The sequence below is a fragment of the Pteropus medius genome, unplaced genomic scaffold (assembly GCF_902729225.1).
Source record: "Pteropus medius unplaced genomic scaffold, Ma_sr-lr_union100, whole genome shotgun sequence".
NCBI lineage: Eukaryota > Metazoa > Chordata > Mammalia > Chiroptera > Pteropodidae > Pteropus > Pteropus medius.
This window is the reverse complement of record NW_024344370.1, coordinates 12,067,074-12,084,542: the sequence shown is the minus strand read 5'-3', so window position 1 is coordinate 12,084,542 and position 17,469 is coordinate 12,067,074. Positions and strand designations below refer to the sequence as shown.

At 40.6% G+C, this 17,469-nt stretch overlaps 1 long non-coding RNA gene across 1 annotated transcript; it reads left to right on the top strand.

Annotated features, from left to right (window-relative positions):
* The first annotated feature begins 5,675 nt into the window (after window positions 1-5,675).
* LOC120608246 (uncharacterized) lies at window positions 5,676-15,597 on the top strand. Its single transcript, XR_005654359.1, has 3 exons — window positions 5,676-5,723; window positions 5,824-5,912; window positions 15,546-15,597. It is a non-coding gene; the product is annotated as an uncharacterized LOC120608246 (long non-coding RNA).
* Window positions 15,598-17,469: the final 1,872 nt, after the last annotated feature.

Genomic DNA, 17,469 nt, shown 5'->3' with positions numbered 1-17,469 from the left:
CTGTACTAGTCCTAGACTGCTTGCCTCTGTTTTACATGAAAGAAAGAAAGGAAAAAAAAAAAAAAAACGGTGGCAGGGGAGCCTTCTTTTGTTAAAGCCGCTGGTGTTTTGAGTCTCTATTAGTAGCAGTCAAAAGCAATTCCTGATTCAAGGATCTAATTAACTTTATAAAATGATGCCGAAAACTAGAAAGAGAAAGTTAAAAATGATAGCTTGATTTTTCCCCTGCTTTAGCTTCCTCAGAACTAATGTGCTAATCTCATAGAAGATTTCTATTACTTTAATCCACTAACCTTTGCTCTTTCCTTTTTCAGTTACACTGAAAATGAATAGAAACCTATAACTCATAAGTCGCACTACTCTATGTGGTACCCAGCCCTGTTACTTGTTACAAATTGGAGGAAAAGTTACCTTAGCAGCCAAATTTCTAACTTTCTCATCCTCTCATATTAATACTCAATGTATCAAAACACTTCCCTACTAAACTACATGATTTTGCATCTTATAGAGGCCAACTGATCTTGACTCTAAAGAATTCAGACAATTTTCTCTTGAAAATACAATTAAATCTACACTACAGGTATAGAGGTGCAAGTTCTAAAATCTAACAAAAGAAGTGAACTCCCAGATCAAAGAATAGGGAGAATTGTTGATTGAAGTAACTAAAAGCAGAGTTATAAAAGAAGTAATGTTGGTGATGGTGATGGCGACGGTGATGATGATGATAAAAAGAGCTGCCGAAGGTTACAAAACCTAAGAGGATCAGCAGCAGCTGGTGTGACTGATTGCCCATGGGCCTGAAGCATCTCTGCCTCATTTCTGTTTACAAGAGCCTCATTCATACCACTTCACAAATCCTCCATTCACACCCCCTTACAGACTGTCCTTGGGGAGCAATTTGGGGAATTCAGGACTGTAAATAGAAGGCATAATAAACAAGATTACAAGCTCTGCCAGGTATAGGACATAAGGCAGGACAGTTCATCTACACTGGGCTCCTAATCTAATTTTACCCTCCTTTGAGTTTCCCTCACCTCCACAATGTTTCTCTGAATGAGGGTTTAAACCAGCACAGGAGAAATCAAAACTGAAAAGTTTTTGTTGCGTGCGCTTCCAGTTGAAAGGAAGCCATGGTACACACAGAAAGGAAGAGGCTGCATGGAGCACTGCCCAGTAAACCAATCCAAGGATACTTTCAAACAACTGTAAATATAAATGTGTCTCCTTTATGCCACTGGGTAACAAAATTAAGAGGAACGGGGAGTCACTTCAGTTGCTCTTTAATGTCAGCTTAGGAACATTCTGTGAGAAAAATTGAAAGATCATTCACACCATGGAGAGGACTGACCTCGGGTAGGTAGGGCGAAAGAAATAGAGCTTTAAGTGACTGACAACTTAGGTATGGATCTGCCACGATTGTTATATGATCTTAGACAAGTTACTTAACCTCCTTGAGCTTTGGTTTCCTCTTTGGAAAATTAGGTTGTTAATACATTTTATCCCAGGATTAAGTGAAAAACAGTGGCCCATAAGTGATCAGTAAATTCTGATTCATTTTTCCCTTCTTCTACATTTCCAATAACCCAAACTGGCAGCCTACAGGCCAAAGCTGGCCCCCACACATGTTTTTGCTACATATTGTGTGTGTTTTGCTTTAAGTAGCCACAATTAAATATTTTCCTAAAACTGCAGTTTCTGTTTATCTTAAAAACTGTAATGCTAACATTGTGCCTATAGTCACTTCACTGTTGGTGTTGATTGTTTAGGCAGAGCATCCAGCTCATCAGCTTCCTAACTCAGCCATGTTCATTGCCTTGAGTTCATTGCCACTGCCAAATCTGCTAGCAATCACAAAGGGGCCCACTCAAACCACCATCTTTCCTTCCTTCTACCACATCAAATATTCCTTTGGTACCCTAGTCTAGTATTGGAGTCAAACATGCCATTTAGGCTAACTCTGTTCATGATGTAGCAACAGATTGAATGTGAAATCGAAAGTTCAGTCAGCCAGTTACACGAGACAAAGTTATGTGGGAGGGAAGGTCAAGGAGACACATACCCACACCCATTACAGACTGACTAGAGTTAAGTTCATTTGTTTTCCTTTGTGAATTCAGTGAAATGAGTTTAGAGGAATAGAGTGTAAATCATGCACTTTAATCCTATAAGTGTTAATTAATGTTTAAGTATATTTCTTTATTCTAAGATAATTTGAGTCAGCTTATACTTACACATAAAATCAAGTATTACGTTAGCTTAATTAGCAAATAAATAGATAATGGAAACAAACTTTTAGGAGAGCATGAATAGGCATTCTCGTGTTGTAGATGGGAGTACAAAATCATATAGCCTCTGCAAAGAAGAATTTGCAAATATCAAATAAAATTATAGATGAATTTACCATTTAGACTCAAAAAACCCACTTCTAGAACTCTATTTTGAAGATACACCTGTATAAGTGAGAAATAATATATGCATAAGTGTAATAGTTATCTATTGCTGTATCACAAATATAGGACTTTGGGGTTTATTGACACACACAGTTCTCTGTACTAAACCTAGCAACAATTGCCCTAAAACTCAGCAGCTTAAAGCAATATATATGTTTTTCAACTCAGTTTCTGTGAGTCAGGGAACACAGGCATGGTTCAGCTGGACCTCTGCCTCACAGTTTCTCACAGTGCTGCAGTCAGAGTGGGTGTCTTGTCTGAGGATCACTGAGGACAGGATCCACTTCTGAGCTCACTTACCTGGCTATTGGCAGGATTCTGTCCCTCAGGGCTGTTGGAATGAAAGTTACTTGCTGGCTGTGGGCCGGAGGCTACACTTAGTTCCTTGACGTGAGGATCTCTTTAACATGGCAATTTGCTCCATCAAAGCCAAAAAAAGAGAATTTTCTAGTAAGACAACTCACAATTACGGTAACCTAACCATAGAAGTGACGTCCTTTAACATTACCTTACTCTATTGGTCAGAAGCAAGTTACTCAATATGGCCATACACTATTGGTTAGAAGGTGGGAGAGTGGGACTTATACAACGCCAGGAGATAGAAATCACCTGGGGTCAGTGTAGAATCTGCCCCCGCCCTAGGTGTATCAGACCCATCTGTGTTCCATTTCAAATCTTACCGCACACCTCTTACTCTAGCTACTGATGGCAGCGAAAGCTCCAGGTCTTAATTAGCTTTACACAGGTGCAACCTGACAGTGCTTATTTAGCTTCACACTTGTGATGATGTCTGATACAGATCATAGTATTCTGAGGAGTAACATAGATGGACAGCGGTAGAGTGTTTCTTGACTTTTATTTAAAGCAAAACAAAACAAAAACCTTAAGAGCTAGAAGGCAAAAGACTAGTCAGAAGCTATGCTGGAAAAATCATGGCCCTCTACCTGAATTCCAGTGAATCATTTTCATAGACCCAGAACCCAGTGATGGAAGGAGAGGCTGCATCTCCCTGAAAAAAAACCCTGAAGTCCATTGCAAGTACATCCAACAAACATTTCCCTAATCATTCTCCAGAGTGACCGATGGCCATTTACCAGAGTTATTGTGTACGGGGAGAAGGGGAAAACAAAGATCTTAGAGATACATTTCATGTGGATTTTAACCTTAAATCATTACCAAGAAATCACAAACATCACCTATTACTGTCTCTGGTTAGGAAAGAAAGTGTGGAGGAAGGTGATAAATGAGATTTGGGCCCAAATCCACCTCACAGTGGAACCAGTAGTTGTTTCCCCATTAACTGAGTTTATATTTGGAATAAACTTAGAAGATGGAAACCCCTCACATGTGTTCCTTGAATTTTAAAGTTAGAGACTTTATGGTAAGAATGGCCAAGTGGAAGGCTATTGTGATTTTTATAGCACTAACAGCTTTGGGTGATAGGTACATGTAAAGCAAAATCAGATACTTATTTTCTTCCTGGGTATCACTTGAAGTGGGACCAAAAGTCCTAAATCCAGAGAGTACCCTATGAGAGTGATTCGAGACACAATGGGCATGTTTCTGGACCCCTAAGTACAATCTCCACCCTCTAGTCTATCTTTATAAAATGTAAGTACCCTAAGAGGAGTAACACATTAATAGGAAGTCAGTAAAATACCCTCTATGCCAGAGGTCCCCAACATTTTTGGCACTAGGGACAGGAACTCCTATGAGCATCTAAAGCCTGATGATATGAGGTGGAGCTGGGGAGGTGATGCTAGTCCTGGGGAGCGGCTGCAAACTTCACTCTCTCCCGCTGCTCACCTCCTGCTGTGAGGCCCAGTTCCTAGCAGACCACGGACCAGTAATGTTCCGCAGCCCGGAGATTGGGGACTCCTGCTCTATACCACCCATCAGAGGGTCTTCTTAGCCTCACTACACACTCACACTCAAGGTAATTACAGGCCAGAGCCAGTCGACTCAGAAGGATGTAGGGCAGGACCGCAGATCACCAGCAGGGCAGCTCCAGGCGTTTCTCTCCATGAATGTCCTATATTACTAGATCGGCTCAAATCAGCCATTCAGCACTAATGTCTCCCCAGGGACAGCTCAAGTACAAGGGATGAAATCCATATTGGGCAGCTGTGGGAGCTAACCTGGCTTAAAATCCTCACTCCCCAAAGGAGCCAATACTATGTCCCATAATAACTCCCCAGATATAACTTTCATCCACCCCCAAGGAACATAACTTATAAAAGTTACCATACTCAGAGAAGCCCAAAGCATGATGTCCTTAGCAAGAATTCATGTTTCTTTATATTTCCTCCCAGTCCAGATGCAATTTACCAGCTAGGGGGCATTTTTATTATCAGCAATGTTGCCTGGTAGTTTGCATCCTATCTTTAAGAGGTTGCCAGAGTGACAAAGCTGTACTGTCAACCTAAGGTCAAGTTCTCATTCAGAAGGAAAATGTTTACCCTTTAACCACTCGCCCTTATATGAAAGAATCTACAGATTCTGCTCTTCTTTAGGAAAGAGCTACTGCAGCTGCATGAATGTTCCAATGTCTTTGGGGGAGCTGCCCAAAAAGATATGGGTGGAAGGAGAGGAATTCCAGAGCCAGGTTTATCTCCTCCCCTTGTTTTTCTAGAGCAAGCCCTACATCAAGTATAAGGCTGACATGTTTTTAGATTTGTTTGTTTGTTTCAAGGAGGGAGGCTACTATAGTAACAACCCAGCCAAATCTTAGGGATTTACCTGAGAGCCAGAGACTGAGGTTCTTGGGACTATTAAAACAAAAAGTAAATGTTGCCCACTCTACTATGCCTCAAATCAGAGGCCAGAACGATCTTACCTAGAGTCTGAAAAGCCACGTTAGGCTTACCCTGGGGAAGCAATCAGAAGCAGTTCTCAACCCCTGGGAGCTCCACTACCTCCCACTGGATCTGCATACTGAGGACACAGGTGACAGGTGGGCGGAAACTTCCCACCTGTTCCTGTCTCAGGCTCCTGAGCCTATAGGCCCTTTCAACTCTGTGCTCCCTTCCATGGTACACCCTGTTTTTCTCTTCCAGATTCGTCACTTGGTTCCATTCCATGTTCCCTGGCACGGAGCTGGAGAGAGTTTAGAGTTCATAAGGATGAAGGGTAGAATGGAGGTCATGAACTTATTCACATTCGCACACAATCATTTTCCTGGGGACCATGAGTGTCTCAGTAAAAATCTCCCGCTCTACTTTGCTAAAAAGATCTCTGAATCTTTTCTCCCCCATTGTGTTACATTAAGAACAGGTCCTGTTCTGTCCTCTTAGCTTGATGAGTGCCTTACCCCTGGCGTGGATGGGTGGAGTCAAGAGACTCATTCTGCACCCAAATACCTCCAATTTTACAGAAGCCTGCCTCGTTTGTTCCAAGAAACTGAACATCCGTGGAAAGAGGTGTGCCCTGAAGACCTCACCTCCTCCCAAGGATGTGCGGCAGGTAACATCTTCTTGGAGACCTGTGTCTTCATCTTCAAGGCTCTGCTCTGTCCTCCTTCTGACCAAAATCTCCCTTTGCAGCTTATGGACAGGCACCAGCCCAATGGAGAAAACTCGGGTCTTTTCTCTTACAGCAAATCCAGTACGTGTCTTTAATGATTCTAGTGGGGCCATGGTCAATGGTCCAGAAAGCCAGCAACAGGCTCTTGGGGGGGAGACAGACAAGGCAGCATCTGTGGGCCAAAGAGAGTTGTGCAGCGATTTCTTAATGAATTTGTTGAAGGGGAGAGATGAAATATAGGGCAAAGTCCAAGAAGACAGAGGAGGAGAGCTGGGAAAAGAGAGCAGATGTTGTAAAAGATACTCTTTCATGTTTCCTGTGCACTAGAAATCTGCAGATGTATGTTGGCAGAGCTACAGTCAGAGAACAGAGGGAGGCTGGAGTTTACACATCTGGAAATCATTTGGCAGAGGGCAGAGTTCAAACGCTTTCTGCTTCAGCTGCTTTCAGACATACCTTGCCATCCAGGCCATTGCTGAGTGAGGGGCCAGCTACTCAGAGTCCCTCTGGCCTCACTCTGGTGGAAGCCCTACCTAAGCCAGTGGGTTTTCCTCAATATCAACTCAGTCACATGGAAAAGTTGAAATAATTATAAAAAGACAGAAAGGGACAGGGGAAGGAGGGGAGTGAAGAGGAGAATGTGCCACAACTGAGAGAAGCCTGGCTGGAAATCAAGAAACAAAATGTACTTGGACCAAATCCAGTGCATGAGTTAACTTGAGAGCAAAGAACACCATTCAGGGGAAGAAAAAAAAAGGGGAATAAAAAAAAATCCTTTCTCTGTACATAGTAACACCCAGGGATCACGCTCACACCACATTTACTTTTCTCAGAAACCCTTGTACATTTTGCCTTCACTGAATTTAGGAATGTAGAGGGATATCTTGATCCAGAGGGAATTACTCCCTGTGGAAGGATTTATGGGGTTCTGTAGAGAGGGAGCAGTGTCTCTGAGGGCCTGGTCATCACCCCACTGACCCCCAGCCTCCTGCCGCCACTATGAGATGTGGTCCTCCCTCTCAAAAGGGGGCAGGGTCATCTCGGGTGTTTAGCTTCCCTCAGAGGAGAAACACATCTTTGAGTCGAAATGACATCCTGGCTCAAATTTCCTGCCATGCTCAACTCTGCACACCATACCGGCTGCAGCTGCTGGCAGGCTTAGGCTGGGGTTTCATATATTTGTGTATGGCAAGGTGAACTTGCGAGGAGTGGTAATGAGTTAAAGGTGCCGGAGCACCCCCAGGTTGGTCCAAGACCTCAGAAGGATTAGAGTGCACCTGGGGAGAGATGAGTAACAAAATATAACCAAATACAATGAATGCCACATGTGAAATAAAACACATTCAGATGGATCTCCTTATAATCTCACCCCCAAGGTCCGCTTACCTTCCTGTCCCCTCTAACTTGATGAATGTTTCTGCCATCCCTGAAGATGCCCAAGACAGTTTATTTCTCCCCCTCCATTACCTTACATATCCAATTTGGCCACAGGTCCTGTTGACTTTATGCCCTTAGCCTCTCTTGAATATGTCCATGCCCCTATCCCACACCCCTCAGTATCCCTCGCCTGAATCACTGTAGCTGCCTCTGAATTGGCCCTGTCTCCTGAATTATTCTCTGAGTTATCTTTCCGAAATGTGATCCGAGCATTTAACTTCTCTAAATGGGTCAATGATTCTCCACGGCTTTCAGAATAAAGTTCAGCCTCCTGAGCATGACATCCAAAGTTTTCACGATCTGGTTTTTGTCTTCTTTCTCAACCTCATCTTCCTTGGTGTGCTGGTAAATGTTTAACAACCAGGCCTCCAGATGCACCACGTGTTACCTTGCACCCCATACGCCCCCTCAAACAACAGTGAAGTGCTTCCAACTTCCTGGTCTCACCCTAATCTCTCCCTCACCTGGGTCTCTGCATATCTTTCTCTCTCTGCCCAGAAAGAGCTTCTTTCTACCTCCCTCATACCTAGTAATCCTTCAAGACATAGCTCCTCCAAGAAGTTGCCACATAGCAAACATAGCGAACTGTTCTTGGCCACCAAAATGCTGCATTGTCATTGTGTGCTGGTGGGCCCTGCTGCTCAAGCTAGGCACCACTGAGAATGACCACTGTTTTTATCTTTGTATCCGCACTGCCTTAAATGCTTCCTGGAACATAGGTGTTCGGTAATTGCTGAATTAAAAAATATAAACAGTGCTGGTTTTTAGTTTACTACCGTCTTGTAAAAAGTTACTATGTACCCTCGTGTAAAAAGAGTCAAGGTTGTGGGGGTCCTCAAAGATTTAAGACTCAAGAAGAGGTGCCAGATTGGAAGGAGCAGTCAGAAGAAGATGCGCTTCATTTAGACAAAATGACTTCGATGTGAAAGTAGGACACCCAAGGAGAAATGTACAGCCAAGTTAGAGACGAGGTGCCAGAGCCTGAGCATGACAGCGATTGATCTGGGAGTGACCCTACATATATCATGTGATGATTTGCAAGGTCTCTCTGTCATTTACATGCTCCACATTACATGACAAAGGAAGGGGACTACCCTCACTAATATCCCACGCAGTGAAATAAAACACTCGCTTGCTCAGGTGTTCAACAACTTCTCATTCCAAAGCTTCTTAAGAGTCCACTGGTCAGAAGACTGACTCTGGCGGGAATGATTGATGCAGTTCACCTTGACTTATAAAATGGAAAAGACCCCTTCTCCAGTAAGTCTCCTAAATGTATTGTATCATGCAAATCTAGTACAATTCACATTTGTGCCTGAATGGAGAAAATTGCTTATCTATACAAAAGTGGCAGAAGCACAGTCTGTGGAAATAATAGGTATAAAAGTGCTTTGAAAATTATAATGTACTATACAAATCTAAGAATATTATTATTCTCACAAACTGAATATCTATGACAAAATAATCGCCAAGACAGCCACAATTATGCCAGACATCTGGATATTTCAAGACAATCAAATTCAACCCTCTTTCTGACACTCCCTACACCCCTCTTGTCTTTCTTTCACATAGCACTTATCACCATCTAGCATACTCTATAAGTAACACCTTATTTTCTGTTTTTCTTGACTGCCCACATGAATGTATGAGCTTTGAGGGCAAGAATTAATGTCTGTTTCGTTCATGCCTTTCCATGCCCTAAGCAATGCTTATTTCTGATTGAATGAACTAACTTTAGTTTTCAAAGGGATGACTGAGCTTGCCTGGATATATCTTGGTAGCTGGGAAGTGTCCTGAAGGATAAAAGGGAAAGAAATCTCCAAATCACAACTGTCACTCAGGCCTATATCTGGGCATCAAACTGTCACTCAGGCCTATATCTGGGCATCAAGCTGTCATGCAGGACAACCTGATTGTCCTCACAGTAAGATATTTGTAGGCCAATGCGTAAGTCCCTCCTGGTAGAGGATGCTAGAGGTTTCTCAGGTGACCTGGGAGAGTTAATTTCCCTCCTTCAATATGGACCTTGCTAAGTGCGACTGTTTGATACTTCCTATCATACCCAAGAGGTCTCACCCCATCCCTGCTGAGAATTGACTCAACAAAGGCGCTGTGTGGACTGTGCTTTTTCCAATCTTCCTGGGAGATTGTATTTGTTTCAAACTCCAAAGAAGAGCCCCATTTGAATTCAGATCCCAGAGCTCAGCATGTCTATTTGAGCCAATGGTTCTTTATGCACTGTTCATTCCCCCATTTCTGTACCGATCCTGACTGCCTTACAGTGCTGACTGGACATTGCCTTGCACATGGTGTTCTTCAGAACAAATGGAAGAGAAAGGATTCCTGCTACGCTTCCCAGCATGAACTGGCATCCCTAATGTAGACAAACACACACACAAAAATACACTGCAGCTGAAGCTCAGATGAGCCTTGAAAGGCATCCAGCTGCACTCTTAAACCCAGCTGGTATGTGTCCTGGTTAAATAACAGAACAGACTGGCAAGGCTTGGAGAGCTCAATCCAAAAGGCTGTCATGTCTGAGAGTGCTTGGCCTCCCAGGGAGGCAGGAGGCTGGAGGAAAAAAGGCTCAGTGGCAGGATGTTAAGGAAGAAGGAAGAGTCCTAACTAAGAAGGATCCTACTGAATAGCTGCTTTCTCTTAAGGTCTAGTTTCAAGGAGATGAATGCAAATTACCAGTGAGGGGTGGGCCGCAAACCCGTATTGGGCAAACTGGAGAACCTAAAGAAGTCAGGTGTGGTGGCACCTGAATTCTCAACAGGTCATTTGGATAGGAAACCTCATGCTGCTCTCACCACATACCCTTTATCTATTACTTTGACTCCTCTCTTCTCCTGTGTGTCAATCACCTGGCCACCCACAAAGAGAGGAGGCTTCCTGCTGTCTCCTTCTAACTCAGTGAACTGCCTCCTACAAGCCTTCCCCTTCCTCTGTAAAGCTATCCAGCTCCACAGAGCCTATCAGCCCTTTCTCTTTTCCATTCTTGTCCTCAGTTGATTCATTGCAGTATTACTTTGGCCTCCTAATTACTGCCAGACATGAAGCTGATGGCTCGGGCTTTAGAGACGCTATTACTGCCAGATCCCCTTCCCTTCATTGTCTGGAAGCCTGTCTCTATTTAAGCCCTAATCCTTTTTGCCATTTTTGACCTAGTTCCCATTATTTTATATTTTTCCATATTAAGTTAAATAAGCACTTGTCGGCCTGCATATGTCTTATTGGATCCAGCTCTTCTTTTGTGATTCAAATGAATGCCTGGAGGAAAACAATCCCACTGGCCAGTTCCAGAGATTACCCACTTTCTTAATTTACAATATGAAGGAAGGGCTGGAAAATCTCTTTTTAAAAGTCTGGTGATAGTCCTTAACCAGGCAAAGAAGTGCTGTAACTTTTTACCACCGTACTCCCTGCAGTCTTCAGAGGGACCAATGAGTTTAAAGATGGCAAAAATATGAAACAAGTGTGGATAAAGCACTTCTTACAACTGTTAAATCTACTCATTCATTCCTGAATGAAAAAACTGATAGCAGTTGATGAATGTGTTTCACAGATAAGGAGGCAGAAGAAGTAATTAAGCAAGAGAAGAAAAGGAGCATGAGGAATCAAGAGTTTAACAACAATAATTAGACACTCATCTAAGGCATAATTAGTCCTCCTGCCTCATCTTAAGCCCCAGATAACTGTATATGTAACTGAACAAAACCTAGGAGGCATCGCTTTGGAAATATTATTTCTTGAAACATGCACGATGTGACCGCAGGTCTAAACTAAGACACTTCTAGTAATAAATAACCCACAGACAGCACCTTGTCCCTTCCTGGGCATATTTTAGAAGGAATCACATGCACTGTGTTTGTACCATAAACCTTTTGCCCCAATCCAAACTTTTAAATGCCCTCACTATTGCTTTAATGTGTTCTATCTTGCTTATCCATCACTTGGGGAACACGAGAACTTCTTAGTGGTTTTTCAGGTTCTATTCTCAGCCTATATTTCTCCTCCCAAATCAAGTAGCTTTACAGCTGACCAACTGAAACTGTAGAGCACGTGGGACCCTGAGGGATTTCACTGGGAAATAGTAATATCGGGGTGGATTTATAATCCCGGCAAGAAGTGTAACTGCCTTGCCCTGGCTGGTGGCATATTGCATTGTGCAATCCAGAGATAACATCTGGGACAGGTGAGAACTAAGAAATAAAATCTATTGGTTTTGACCTTCCAAGAGGAGGAGCTGATGCTTCTCCAATCCCCATCGAATTATAGATTCCATCACTCTGTTTTAAAAGAGTATTTTTTTAATTAACAGAAATAGCAGTGACAAAAAATATGCTATGCACTTTCTATACATTACTTTCATGCAACGTTCTGTCAGGTAGGTATTATTGTGATGGATATCTTATAGGTGGAATGAGATTTAGTTAGCTAACCAGTGTCAAAGGACATTTGATAGATGTGCATAAGTCCATCTGAGCCCAGAGCCCATACTCTTCTTAGCTACAATGCTTTAAAATATGTTCATAATAAACTTTTTCAGATGTATTAAAAGGAGAGCAAAACCTATTATAACCACACTCAAAGACAACGTGACAAAATCTCTTCGATAAGTATGCACTGTACATATATCCACAATTTCACAAAAAAGGGGGTGGAGCTCACACTCAGCATTTATATAAGCTTTGCATTTTCACTTGAAATACATTTTGGAGGCCTTTTATGTCAATAAATACACTTCTACCACATCATCTTTAATGACTGTTTTCACTGTTATCCCTATACCATCATGTACATAATCAATCCTCTTTTTGGACATTTTACAGAGTACTGTGATAAATATCCTAATAGCTGACTTCTTACATTTAAGAAGTAAATGTTTCTTTAAGATAAATTTTTAGAAACAAAAGATACATTTTTCACATATTGCCGAATTACCTTGGGAAGTGTGAATTTTCATTCTCATCAGCAATGTTTTAAAGAGTGTCCTCTTCCCCGCACAATCACCAAATTGGGTAGTAGCATTATATCATATTTGCCAATTCGAAAGGGAAAATAGGATCTCAATGATGTTTTACTTGTTCTTTCCTAATTAGTATGGGGTAGAACATTTTTTCTTTCTTTTTTTTTTGTAATTATATTAGTTGTTTTGTAAACTCTCTACTCATTTGAAGTAGAGTGTTCATGGCTCATTTTTCTTTCAGGGTTCTTACATAGTAATCATTTGCCAAAATCTGTCAAATATATTTCTCTCAATTTTTTGTTTGTTTTTAATTTTTAAGTTTTTTAATTGCATAGAATTTAAATTTCTTCTTGTTTTTGATTTATGTCATTGACATTATCCTTAAAAAAGAAACTCTCCCTACTTCAAGTTTATAAAAATACCTAAATTTTCTTCCTGCAGCTCAAAGTATTTTTTACATTTAATGTTTAATTTATCTAGCATTTCTTGGTATAAGATGTACTTTGTTTCTTACAATTTATTGAACCAAACGTCCAAATACCATTTTCTAAATAATCTATAAATTCATAGCTCAGTTATTATTACACATTTATTTTCTACCAAAACTTTAAATATACTTCTTTTTAAATGTTAATTTTTTTATATGTTAAGTACGTCTGTTTCTAAAAATATTGCTCCATTTCATACACTATTCTCCTGCTTCCTATGCTACTGTTATCTATTTTACTTGTTACAATTTTATAAGCCATATTAATGTCTCAGAGGGCAATTTTCCCTTCATTATTATTAACTGTTTATTCATTCAAATTCATTTAAGAATTATTCTGTAGTCCCCCCTCCAAAAAAAAAAAAAAACAACTGTATTATGGTTAGAACTGTGTTACACAATTAGAATAATTTGGGAAGATTCGATAGCCTTACAATTTGAGTAAATTTTCCTTCCAAGAACAAGCAAGTCATGTCTATTTATTCAGGTTTCTTTGCTTTGTCTCAATAATGCATCAATTTTCTTCACATATATTATAATGTCTGCCATTATATGAATAAAGTCATCTTCTCTTTGTTGTATTTTACAACTAGCTATTGTAAAATTTAGATTTATACAACTGGAATGCAAGTTGTCCTCATTCTTACAAGGGTAAACTTGGTGCCCAATACACTAATCGTCATTCAAAAGTCACCCATTTCATTTGTGACACAACTCAGTATATAGAGGCACCAGCTCGTCCTGATGATTCTGTCTCCAGGATGCATTCCTAAATAGTTCACTTCCTATCTCCACTACCCTGGTCAAAGTACCAGTAACTTTTGCCTGGACTGTTATTATTATAACTTTCCAACTGGTCCTCTTGATTCCATACTTCTTCCTTTATTTTTTGAATTTCAAAAATGAACAAATTATATTACTCCCTACCTCCCAGGAGCTCCTTAAATCCAAATGTCTTTCTTTGGCCTACATGGCTCTACATGATCTGGGCCCCAGGTACCTTTCCAACCATATCTCCTACCTGTTCTCCCTTCTCAATCTTCTCTACCACTCCTGCCTTCTTTTAGCTCTGCATGCAGTCATTTCCTCCTTGGGGCCTTTCTGCAAACTCTTCCTCTGCCTGGGAGCTCTTCTTCCAGATGATTGTTCCTTCTAATCATTCAAAATTCACCTTACATGTCACCTGCTCAATAAGGTCCTCCCTGACCATCTAATTTAGGGTAGACCCTGTCACTCTCTTATCACAGCCTTCTGTTTTATTTTTTAAAATCACTTATCACAAAATTTTAATTTATTTCTGTGTTGTGTATCATCTCCCTTCTATTCATGGGTGTTCATGACATATCTCCCCCATCTCCATCTTGAAGGCAAAGTCTCAGAATTGTCATAATTTCTGTCTTGAACACTATTGAATCACCAGGGACTAGATGAGTACCTGGCATAGAACAGATGCTCAATAAAAATCTGTGAGATGAATGAATAAATGAATGGACTCAGATCTTCTGAGTCGTGGGGAGCATCGTTTGGTACAAGCAGCACACATTTTAGAACCAGACACACCTGTATTTATCTCTCAGTCTTGGTCATTATTTAATTTGAGTCCTCGGGAAAAAATACTCAAAATCTTGAATATTGCTTCCTTTTGTCATAAAATGGAGTGATTAGTTACTGCCTTATAGAATTGGTTTGAGAATTAAATGAGAAAATACCTATAAAACCTAACATAATACCTGGTACACAATAGGTACTCAAGATATGTGAGTTATTTGCACATTCCTGAGCTATTTTCATTCACCAGCTAGCATCTTTACCTATGTTGCAACTGAGGTGCTATGGAATTTAGTACCCAGAAAGCCTCAATATTAAATTAAATGAGACTTTCAAATTAGGTACAAAACAGGAAGTGCTACCATCTGGGATGGCTCTTTGTTGCAATTTGTTTTCTGAAATTCAGAAAGAATAAACATTTCAGCAAATTATTTTCTCCCCTAAATTGGAACATAGAGTCAAAGACAGAGACAGTTGAACAAGTCAACAACAAAAAAATTCGTTTCCCTACAAATCAACACAATTTGGGTCTCTAATCTTAATGCCACATTAGGGGGAAATACTAATTGCTCAGATGTCACACAGAACATTGAAATAATAAAAGGGGACTTTAAACATAATCCCTGGAGGAGGATCTAAAATTCAAAGAAATTGATGATGATTTTCTAGAGCAATTTTACCAAGTTTCCCTGAGCATCCAACATTAGGGGAGTACGTAAATTATATAAAGCTATAAAGTCTGACACAGTAGAAGTGGTTTATTCTGTAAAAGGAAATGAATGCTTTGACCTTGACTATCAAAATACCACCATTGATTTTTCTATGCTTTCCTTTGGAGTTAGTTTACAATTGAGAAGCCAGTTCAATTTGTTTATCTTTTATTGATATGTTTTCAGTTTAAGCCCATGAATACAAGTTTCCTAAATCTAAGGAAGGGTAGGCAGGTCACTGGAAAGGCCAGCAATCTTAGTTTGTGGCACCTTCGAATCATGAGTAGGCCCACTTAGGAAAATGCTCACTCTACTAGAAATACTACCTGGAAAATAGTGGGCACAAAAGTACAGGTTTTCTGCAATTAAAAAGAGGTTGTATAAGCCTGTTTTTGTTTGTTTTTCATTTTAACATGCAGCATATGTTTTTCGAAGAGGAACTAGAGAAGATCCAGCCAGCACCAGGCAGCCGTATCAGCCGGGTGTGAGGATTGAGAGTGTATCCTCTACAGATACAGTGGGGTTTGAATTCCTGTTCTACACCTTACCAGCTGGGTGACTTCAAGAAAGTTATTTTATCCTTCTGTGCTCAGTCTTCTTGTCTATAAAATGGAATCATAATAGCATTACCTACATTGTAGGATTGTAATGAGGAACCGGTGAGTTAGAATTTGTAAGAAACTCAGTAAAGCTTATGAAAGTCTTTATGTTACTCAATTGTAACTCAAGGGAGACTTTTAAATGTTTTTCCTCTGTGAACTAGTGTCCTGAGTGGGAAAGGAAGGAATAAATTCCTCCCTTCACCTTTAGTGGGGCGATGGACAGGGTCTCTGTTTACCTTGCCCCACTTTGTCCCTACTTTGTCTCACAAAATGGAAGAGATAAACACTTATCAATGAAGAAACTGACATAAGTGAAATGGGTAAAAAATCCCAATCCAACTCACCTTAAAAATCAAAAAAGAATGCAGAAATTGCACCCTGGTTCTTTCATTTCCAGGCCTGCCTACCACGTGTTCTAGAGGTGTCATTACAAATTGTCACCTGTTCTCGGGGCTCAGATCCTAAAAATTACTTTCCATTGCTTGACAAAGGGCAGAACATCAAAATCTGCACCTTCAGAGGGTCCCCACGGTGCCAAAGGAAGCAAAATAAGACAACGTCATTCTGATGCTCCCAAGAATATAAAGCCTCAGCATAGAAAAGAACCCTTCAAACTCTTCAGAACAACAATTTGACCGTGCCCTACTCCTCACCATCGCTGCCTTGCTGTGTCTTTCCTTTGTCCTTGAGTACTGGGTTATCCCTTTGAGATCTGAAAATAACGTTCAGTACAGTTTCTGAAAGCAGCCCATCTGCTGAGAGGAAATTTAAATGAAACTTCTGAATGGCCTTCCTTACCACTAGATGGGGGTGATTTTAAGAACTAAGGTTTGTGAAAGGGAAGAGGAGCAGTAGTCTGTGAATCTAACCTGGGCACCCACCTAAGAGAGCTGTTCATGGCTTTCAGGCCAGTCCAGATGAGCTTGAGTCTCCCAGGGCAGAGTCTCCTAACCAGAGGATAATTCTAGAAAGTGAGAACAAAGACAGTGTCAACCCATTCATCACAGCTTAATGAAATAGCCATAATGACAATGGCAGAAGAAAGCAGAGAAAATAAAATGTTACAAGACGGAAAGGCAGTTTTAAGGAAAACTGCATAATGATCATTTTTCCTCAAGACATACCACTGAGAATAATTAAGTCTTTAACCTCTGATAGCTTCCTGTGGCTAAGCCACAGAATCTAATTGAGAGACTCAGGTTCAGAAATGCGCTGTCTGCTCTGGCTGCAGAATTGTATTATTATAAACATTTGACTCAATTACTGTAAGATATAAAGAATCATTACTACAGCATCATTATATATACTGTAAACCCAAAAGATGCTTTCCTAATCTTTGTTTGCAAGTTCTTCCCCACCATTATCTCCAGCAAACAGATGAAGGGGAAACCTCAGGGGATACTGTATTCTGTCTGGTTTTGGAGTTTTCCAAATGCGCTTTGTATTTCCATTGTCAGAAAGACACAGAATTGAGTGCTTGTATAACAGACAGAAGGACAATTACTTCTGAGAAAGCATTGTAATATTACTGATATTATAATACGCTTTTTTTTATCTTTAGAGTTAGTCAGGATGTTGAAACCACAATGTCTTCTCACAGTTACGTGCTTCTCTGCTCGTTATATCTGTCTGTTGCACATTCTGAGACAGTACAAGTTTAGCTTTCTGTTCATTCACAAAATTTAGCTCCAACAGTATTTGCACAGAATAAACCCCAGCTGAGGGTTGAAGTCTCAGTGTA